This window comes from Oreochromis aureus, linkage group 18, assembly GCF_013358895.1.
Source record: "Oreochromis aureus strain Israel breed Guangdong linkage group 18, ZZ_aureus, whole genome shotgun sequence".
NCBI lineage: Eukaryota > Metazoa > Chordata > Actinopteri > Cichliformes > Cichlidae > Oreochromis > Oreochromis aureus.
The window spans coordinates 8,445,360-8,455,827 of NC_052959.1; positions in this window are offsets into that span (position 1 = coordinate 8,445,360).

A 10,468-nucleotide genomic window follows, 5' to 3' on the forward strand; every position below is an offset into this window, starting at 1 on the left:
ACTGATGTTGAACTTTATTTTGTTCATACGGTTAATTATTAGAGTTGCCAACCGTCCCCTAAAAAACAGAATCGTCTGGTATTCAGAGAAAATATTACGCGTTTCGTACTGAGGTGAAAAGGAACACAGTTTGTCCCGGACTTCAGCTACAATGAAAAAGACACAAAGCTGAAGCTGCACAGCTGCCTCTTCTTCTCTCATTCTCTCCTGTTTCTACTTCAATCATGAAACTGATCAATGATCAGCTGATCGTCTCTCTTGTTTATTTATCGCCCACTTTGCGCCAGAAAGAGGAAACCAGCGGATGTCGCGTTAAACAACAGCAGCACGTTTAAGCTTGATCAGCTGTTGTTAGAATTTATTTAATATTAATTTCTAGTATCAGCTGATGTTTGCTGGAGCCACAGCTGTAAAGCTGCTGGTCATGATGTCGGTTTGGATATCTGGTGAGAGGGAAACATGCAGATGAAACCAGGAGATGTCCTTACTGAATCATCAGAGCTGAACAGGTGATGGAGAAACAGGTTTACCTTTTAGGTGACATGAATGAATTGAAGGGAAGTTATGAACTGTTTCTGAGAGACAAATAACACCAGGATCCTTTTCTACGTAGCTGACAGCTGGTAACTGTGCAGGGGCGGGTCTAGCAAAGTGTTGCCAGGGGGGCAGGTAGGGCATTAACAGGGAAAGGGGGGACAAGGAAATACTTTTCTTTATTATTCTCATTTAAAATGTCTCGCTTTAAAAAAAAATAATTATCTGAGTCTTACAACAAACAATTGATAGATTGATACATATATACCATCAGAACAGTGTACATCACTGTCACAACAGTGTTTATTTTCATTCAAAGGCTTTATGATTTTTCCTATAATGGTGGGCCGGTCTCTAGTCAAAATGCCCGGGACTATTTTTTTGTCCCAGTCCAGCTCTGTATGCAGCTCATCTGCAGTCTGGTGTTACCTACATCTTCCTATTCAGAAGGCAGAATTTCCGAGTTCTGAGTACAATCAAAACCACCACGACTGCAGTTTTTGTGTTGGATGTAAAAAGCAGGCTAGAATCATGGCGGCGGTCAACGACGGTCCAGGCGTGATTTCTCTCGTGGAAATGTGCACATTATTTTTCCTTTCTATTGGTAGGTGGCACAGTGCACTTGTGGCAAGTAAGCAAGCTAGAAGACTGGCAATCTTGCTGGATATCCAGTTACGGAAGCAACACATTAACAAGAGAATTCTGAGTAAAACCAAAGTTACTTTCCCTATTCAATTCAATTCAATTCAATTCAATTTTATTTATATAGCGCCAAATCACAACAAAAGTCGCCTCAAGGCGCTTTATATTGTACAATAGATAGCACAATAATAAATACAGAGAAAACCCCAACAATCATATCATATGACCCCCTGTGAGCAAGCACTTTGGCGACAGTGGGAAGGAAAAACTCCCTTTTAACAGGAAGAAACCTCCGGCAGAACCAGGCTCAGGGAGGGGCGGCCATCTGCTGCGACCGGTTGGGGTGAAGAAGGAAAACAGGATGAAAGACATGCTGTGGAAGAGAGACAGAAATTAATAACAGATATGATTCGATGCAGAGAGGTCTATTAACACATAGTGGGTGGCTGGAAAGGAAAAACTCAATGCATCATGGGAATCCCCAGCAGCCTACGTCTATTGCAGCATAACTAAGGGAGGATTCAGGGTCACCTGGTCCAGCCCTAACTATATGCTTTAGAAAAAAGGAAAGTTTTAAGCCTAATCTTGAAAGTAGAGATAGTGTCTGTCTCCCGAATCCAAACTGGAAGCTGGTTCCACAGAAGAGGGGCCTGAAAACTGAAGGCTCTGCCTCCCATTCTACTTTTAAATACTCTAGGAACAACAAGTAGGCCTGCAGAGCGAGAGCGAAGTGCTCTAATAGGGTGATATGGTACTACAAGGTCATTAAGATAAGATGGGGCCTGATTATTTAAGACCTTGTATGTGAGGAGCAGGATTTTGAATTCAATTCTGGATTTAACAGGAAGCCAATGAAGGAAGCCAAAACAGGAGAAATCTGCTCTCTTTTCTAGTCCCTGTCAGTACTCTTGCTGCAGCATTTTGGATTAGCTGAAGACTTTTCAGGGAGTTTTAGGACATCCTGATAATAAAGAATTACAGTAGTCCAGCCTGGAAGTAATGAAGGCATGAACTAGTTTTTCAGCATCACTCTGAGACAGGATATTTCTAATTTTAGAGATGTTGCGCAAATGGAAGAAAGCAGTCTTACATATTTGTTTAATATGTGCGTTAAAGGACATGTCCTGGTCAAAAATGACTCCAAGGTTCCTCACAGTGTTACTGGAGGCCAAGGTAATGTAACTAGTTACTTTGAAAGTAACGAGTAACTTGAAGTAACTGAGTTACTTTTTTAGAGAAGTAACTAGTAATGTAACTAAGTTACTAATTTAAAGTAACTTACCCAACACTGGTCAGTTCACAGCCTGTCTTCCAAACTGAAAAGAAATTTGATCAAATATTAATTTTACCTTTAGATTTGAATGTTTGCAACCTGTCGCCTCAAAGCAAGAAGGTTCTGGATGTCTGCCTGGTGAGATCTCACTGTGTATGGTAGCTAAATCAAATGTGAAACAGACAAAGATTTGAGTGCTCAGTAAGAAAAAAGGAAATTATATTTATATTACTGACATAATTTTGAGTACAATTATCTTTTTTTTAATTATTTTTTTATTTATGTGGATGTGGAGTCTCTTTCTCTTGACTATACTTTGTTTAAAGATATGACTCATTTTGGGATCAACTTGAGAGAAAGGCATATATGAAATACAAAGAGGAGGTCAGAGGTCAAATGTGACACGATATTCGGAAGCAAACTATAATGAGGTATTTATAAACACATTAGCACAATGAAGCTGGAGGATGAATGCTAACCTTTTTCCACTCAATAAAAGTTAACATGAGGGTTTCCGATGGTTAGCAAGAAATGCAATTTCATGGCAGGATGCTGTAAACGGACCAATCTTCAGTCAGGAGAACATCTGAGATAATCCATCCACAATATGAGGTCAGTCATTAATATACTGCTGCATGGGCTGGGCTGTAGTTACATCATAAGGCTTTAAAAACGGAGCTTTAAAATGAATAGTGGTAATACAAAGCATTAAAAAAATGTTAAAAACACAACAGCCTTGATAAACACAGAGTAGTTTGAACCCGGAAGCAGGGTTCACACGAAGGAGAGGTCAGAGGTCAAATGTGACATTATACATGTGACGTGATATTTGAAACTATACAGTACTTTCCATACAATACACATCAGTTGTTATGAGACTTTTTGCTTATTTGGTAAATGGTAAATAGCCTGTATTTGTATAGCGCTTTATTTAGTCCCTATGGACCCCAAAGCGCTCTATTCAGTCATCCACACATTCACACACACATTAACACACTGGTGATGGCAAGCTACATCGTAGCCACAGCTGCCCTGGGGCGCACTGACAGAGGCGAGGCTGCTGGACACTGGCACCACCGGGCCCTCTGACCACCACCAGTAGGCAACGGGTGAAGTGTCTTGCCCAAGGACACAACGACCAAGACTGTCGGAGCCGGGGCTCAAACTGGCAACCTTCCGATTACAAGACGAACTGCCAACTCTTGGGCCACGATCGCCAAGTTGACCTTGAAGACCTCGGTGGATGTAATCCAAATTTTAATGGATTGTTAACAAGCTCCTACTCCACACCCCTGCAAAGTTTTATTAGAATTCCTTCAAACTTTTGAATCTATTGTGTTTACAGACAGAAAGATACACGCTCACGCAAACACTACAAAAAACATGACTTCCGTGGTGGAGGTAACAATGTTATACTTTTACTATATAAAGTTATATCATTACATTAAGGAACAAATTTGTCTCCAGAGATTCTCGACTGGTCTCTATAAGGTAGAAACCACAAAGGATAAAATATGGACATCCTTGTGCCTCTGCAGATACAATAACATGCTAATTTTCTGAGAATCTAGCCAAATTTAAAATCAGCAGGGAGCTGACACAGATGAGTTAAAGCCAGAGAAATATGATCAGTAATATGATCTTTTTTCCCCCATAGGTAAGCAGGAGCCGAGAAAGCTTCATTCCTCTGCTATGTCAGCACTACGCGCATCCCAACAGCATGAAACAATTGCATTTCCCATTTAAATGAAAAGCTGCTGTTATGGAAGCCATGAATCGATGAAATTGCTACACAACCCTCGATACCTCATCAGAGATGTGTGTTTTTGTGTGTTTTCCGGCACGCAGAGTCACATGTTTCAGTTATGCTCCCTTGGGAGTGATGTCCCTCCTGAAGTATCATCATTTCATTTGACAGCAATTATTCTTTGTCAGCGGCAATACGAGAAGAGGAGCAAATGAAAAAGAAAATGAGGAGTGAGGCCTGTTTCTCAGCTGGCACTTGTAAACACCAACAGCCATTCGAGCAACAAGCTGAGGAAGCAGAAATTTGTGATTTATACATGTGATGCAATTATTTATCATTTTACCTGAGGGGGCTCGTGACAGTTATTGAGGAGTGTGAAATTATAGATAGTATTCTGTTATTTGGCAGTGAACAAATGAAGTGATTTGTCAGGGATGTTGTGAAACCAACTAAGCGCTGAGATTAATAGCAGATAAAGACGAGGCACACACAGTCTTGGAAAAAGTCTGACAAAAGGGGAGGTTTTTAATGAACTAATGCACAGCAAGAAGCACAGAGCACCAAAGTGGAAACGCCAGAAAACAGCTAATGATTTAGAAATATGACCACAACTGTACTGGTGTGAAAAAGTGTTTGCCCCCTTCATATGAACACTTAAATGTTTCGGATCATCACACAAATTTGAATTTTAGATAAAGATAACACAAGTAAACACAAAATGCAGTTTGTAAATAACAAACTAAATACAACAAAATATAAAATTAAGAAAGGGGCAAACACTTTTTCACACCACTGTATGTGTGGTTTAGATATTTGTTGTTTTTAGTTAGCGTGAAGGTGAAAACAGGGCTGCCAAGTAATAAAGGTCATCTGAACCAACAGTCTCAGTTATATGATGAGTGAATAGTGCAATGGACCATTGATAACATGAACTAATAGTGATTTTTTCAGTCATGGTTTTACATCTGTAACTGGCCACATGAGTCTGTCACGTTCGGAGTATTTCCATATATAGTAGCTGTGTCCAAGAGGTTGTAGATAAAGCAATACTTAGCAAACAAACTAAACTCGAGTTTTTGACTGGCTAAATAGCACTAATGCTTAATTATGCTTACTACACAGAAAATCTGGAAACAAAGGAGTGTGAAAAACATCAAACGTTTGTTAAGTTTAAGCTATATTAGAGTTCCAGCTTAAAATGAGTGTTTTGCATGAAGAGCATATTGAGACCATTTCTACAATATTCTCATGTTAATGTTAGCTGTTAACTACCTTTAAAATAAGTTGTTGTGGTGTTACAGTAAAGTTAGAGTGTGTACAATCTCACTTCTATAGAAAGTAGTCAACTGAAAGCTGTTTTCCTACCTATCACAATTCAAGTGCATAATCCGAGCTATGGTGGCGACTGTGAGACAAACATGTCTTGCTGTTTTTTAATCTGTATTGAGTGTAAGCAGTTGTATTGTTGTCAGCTATCAGGAGACCAGAGGCCTGCGTGTCTAAAGTAGTCAGCAGTATTTGAGACAATATCGGGAACATATAAGCATGTTTGTACAAGTTTCTGTATTTTAGAGCCCTGACTTCAGTTCAGGAGATGAGTCTTGAGGTTAGGAAGAAGAGGATGAGGTAGAAAGGAGGGAGGATAGAGAGCAGTGGTGGAGGAAGAGAAGGAGATGGTGAAAATATACATGTACAAATGTTAATGGTCATACATAGTTTGAAAGAGGTATTTATGATCTTAATTAAAAGTAAATTGTCTGCATGCTCTCACTACATGAGGCAGGGCATCGTCTAGGATCCATTGCAGCTGCTTCATGTCTAACAATTAGTTCGAGGATTTCATCCTGACACCTAATGGCTGTCAGGGTGGTGTTGCCTAGCCTGTAGAGGTCTGTCCATCCCTCCGTGGATATGCCACATACCACCAAACCGATCATGCTGAATGCTGTTACAGGCAGAGTAACGTTCTCCACGGCTTCTCCACATCCTTTCATGCCTGTCACATGTGTTTGGGTTGAACCCGCTCTTATCAGTGAAAAGCACAGGGTACCAGTGATGAACCTGCCAATTCTGCTATTTTATGGCAAATATCAATCGGGCACCACGGTTCCCACTAGCATGAGGCCCACTGGAGGACATCGGGCCCTCAGGCCACCCTCATGAAGTCTCTTTCTGATTGTTTGTTCAGGCACATTCACACCAGAGTCCTGCTGGAGGTCATTTTGTAGCTCAGGCAGACTTCATGCTGCCAGAGAACTGTTGGTAGACTGCTCACTATGGTCCTTAAGCCGAGCAGTTACTCACACATTGATACTGTAGAAAGGTTGCATTAAAGGGCAGACATGTTTTCTTTAAGAAACAAACTTAAGCAGTATCATCTATGCAGCCTCTTTGTTCTTTGCGTTATTCTTTACATTCTTGTTTTAGTTATCATCTCATTTTGCCCATCACCTCTCTTCCTTTTCCCTCTTTTTGTCTTTTTTGCTTCTCCTTGCTATGTCATCTGTGACTCCACAGCTATAAATTAGAATCTCTTTCCTATTCTCCTTTTGTCACCCCCCTCCCCAACTTGCCTTCGTTGCCATCTCTTTCAGTTTTTCAATTTTCACATTCCACAGGTACTCCTCTTTCCACGCATTAGCTTCCTGTTGCTTCCCCTTTTGCTCCGTCTCCTTTCCTTCTTTCTTCTTCTCCTTGGCTTGGTGCTAGTGATTCCTGTGCCTAATCTGTCACTATGGACATATGAGCAGCAACACGAGTCATTTCCCACCTGGTCTGCGGACAAATCTAAATCACATCCTCAGGGACACAAGGAGACAAAGGGATAGGGTGAAGAATAACAGACAGCTCGTGAAAATGAGGAAGAAGAAGCCCATTAGATAAACAGGTGGGGACATAACCTCTGATAGTGTCATGAACTCGCTGTGTGGAGGCAGATGAGGACCCAAACGCAAAACTCACGGAGACAGGAACTGAACTCAAAATCACTGCTTTATTGCAGGCTATACAATGAAACAGAACTAAACTGGGAATGCTAACAGAAGACCGAGGGAACACGGGAAGGCACACAGGTTCGGGAAAGAGACGTTGACGAAGCGACACTGAACTGAGAGAGACATGCACATAAATACACAGAGGGTTAACGAGGGAAGTGGGGACACACGGGGAACACAGCTGACACAGATAATCGTAACAAGACATGGCAGGAGAAACGCGACACTGACGGGAGACTGTCAAAGTAAAACAGGAAGTACAGAGGTGCAGACAGGAGGAGAGAGAGACAGGAGAGCACGGGGAAAGCACAGGCGTAGCGGGCTGGGGAGACATGGAATGAAACACAAGGAGGGGAAACGAGGGCTCACAGATACACAGAGGAGCACACAGGGGGTAACCAAAATAAGGGACATCTTAACAGAACCTAGGAACCACGGCATAATGAAAGAACAGTACAAAACACATGAAAACTAAGAATACTGGGCCAACGTGGCCCAGGACCATGACAGATAGAGTTAGATATCACTCCAGTGAGTTAATTAGACAGCCCAGGAGGAGTGCGATAACCTCACAAGGGAGACTTCCGTAGTGTTGACATTTTTATTGCTACTTTTTACAGTGTCACACATTACAAGGCTGCATGTGCAGTCATATTTAAAAATTTCGTTCAAACTTTAAAAAAAGACTGGGAGAGTCAATGAGACCCTAAGCAGTGTGTTCGCCATTTAATGGGTAACCCTTTTCTGTTTTATTGAAGACCACTGCAACGTTAATGAACTCGTCCAATCATCTGTGTCGTGGCAGATGGTTAAATTTGTACATTTACATAAATATTGGCTCTTCTAGAAGACACTGATGCCGGTGAATCCAAATGTGTGCGTGTCCCTCTGTGTGTTGACTTCCTTTGATGGAAGGGAAAGACGACCTACCCTGTCAACCTCCATCCCAGATTTAGAAAAAGACTTATGTCCACATTACACCCCCACAGGTTCCCTCCTGATTAAGAGGTAGCGGATGGAGTAGGTGACGGAGAGGTGACAGAACAGCCCTCTTGTTCATTATGTATCTGGATATAGTGCTGACAGCTCTGATGACTAATGGACAGAGACTCGGAAGAGACGAGAAACTGGCTAAACTTTGTGACCATGGGGTCTTTTTTTATATTGACTGTGTAAATACTGTGTTCATTCAGAAGATGTAAGTGCTTTATTTATTTTTTAAGCTGTCAAACCTGCTTTTGTTTGGCTCTACAAGCATTTAACAAAACATAGCAATTTTTCTTAAAAACATAATCTCATTTCGACACGTACCAATTATGATGAAAGTGTTTTCTACGTCTTACTAAAAACTATAGATGGTTCTAAAAACTCAAATAAAATGAGGTAGAAAAAAAAGTGTTTCATCTTATTAACCAGACCCTGCTTATATAATTTCTGAAAAAGGACCACCATAGTTTTTCTTTTAGTGCTCAGTTCAATTGAGTTTTATTTCTGTAGTGCCAAATCACAATAACAGTCATCTTGCTTCATATATTTGCTTTTATGCTTTATATATTTAAGGTAAAGATAATACAGTAATAGAGAGGAAACTCAAACTATGAGACGGTCCTCTATGAGAAAGCATTTGGCAAAAAGACTGCAGATCATTTACATTTTTTTAATTTTATTTTTTTTTACATTTTTTTACATTTACACTTTGAAAACCGTCCAAAAACAACATATCAAATGTTAAAACTAACACATGAAGTTGTTTTTGAAAATTAAGTGCTCATAAAGATACAGTGATATCAAAAGACTGGGAAATAATAATATTAACAAAAGAGTATCCCAGAAAGACTGAGTCTTACAGAGACTGTGAAAGACTGCGTGAGGAAATGGTTAGAAAAAAGAAGGGCTGGCCGCACACCAGTCACCCCCACCCACAGAAGTGGTAGAGGTGCTGAGATGGGCTGGGTCCTGGCCAGGACAACAACGACAGGCATGGGTGCTGGGACCAACCAGATGCCAGCCATCCCCACCCGAGGAGCAGGCAGTGGTGCAGGGATGTCCTGGGTCTTGGTCCTGACCAGAGAAACCCGGGACAGGTGCAGGGACTAGCTAGAAACCAGATTAGTGGATACACCTGGGAAGAACAGCTGAGCTGAATCTGACCAATTGAACGATGAAGAATTAGAGCCACATTAAGGAAAAAACATGTACTGATCATTTTGAAAATGAAAAAGTTAAAATTTCAAGATTAAAGTTGAAAATCTATTTTGAGAAAAAAGTGGAAATGTGGATAACAAGTGTACAATTGTTTCAAGACAAACTACCACAGTTTCTATACCCTCTGACTTACTGAGTTCAGAATCAGGTTTATAACAAGGAAGTGTGGTGATAAGTATTAGGATGTTGAAAAGATGGTGCAGAAAGCTGCATCTGGTCAGATGGAAAACCACACAAACTTGGAAGAGTGGATTTGTACAAAATGAAATGTCTTGTAATGGACAGATGCACCGTTATCAATGGTTACACTCTCGTGCAATAAAGAGGATGTATGTTGCATCACAAGACAGCTGAGGGCATAGCAAACGCACCAGTTTTGTTTTTGTTTGAGACACACATTTTATCGTTTTTCCAAATAGTATTTCAACTCTTTTTTTCTCTAAATTATTTAATTCATCACTTGCTGGGGGAAACATTTGAGCTGATTCCTGTTTTTGCACAAAGCAAGTGCTCTGTAAGTCTTACATGCCCAGACACTGGTCAGGATCTCCCTGTTAACCACCATTTACTAGTTGGTGATTGAATGATCTCAAAATGATCATTAATATTTTTTTTCTTAATGTGGCCCTAAAGCTCCTTTATACTATTGAGACAAGGGAAGCAGAACTGCACAGGAGATGAGGAAGCATCACAATAAAACAAGAACTAAGTGAACAGGTGACAGATTCACATACAAAGTTGACATGGCAACAGATACATAGATTTAACATAGAAACAGAAAGGTAAACAAGCGCTGGGACAAGACCGACTACCTATATGAGACTGAGGACTAAACGAAGAAGATAAGAGCAGATGCAGGAGGGAGGGAGGCAAAAATACAAGTGTAGCCTAAAAACTGAGATAAAGCAACTCCAATGCCAAATAAGAAATAGGAGTTTAGAACATAAAAATTGGGACAAAAAACCCAGGAAGATGACAGAATTACTGGAAATATTAAGGTAAACACAAATAGAAATTATAACTGTAAGGAAGGAAGGAAGTATAAGAAACTTAATGGTCACATGGATAGATCGT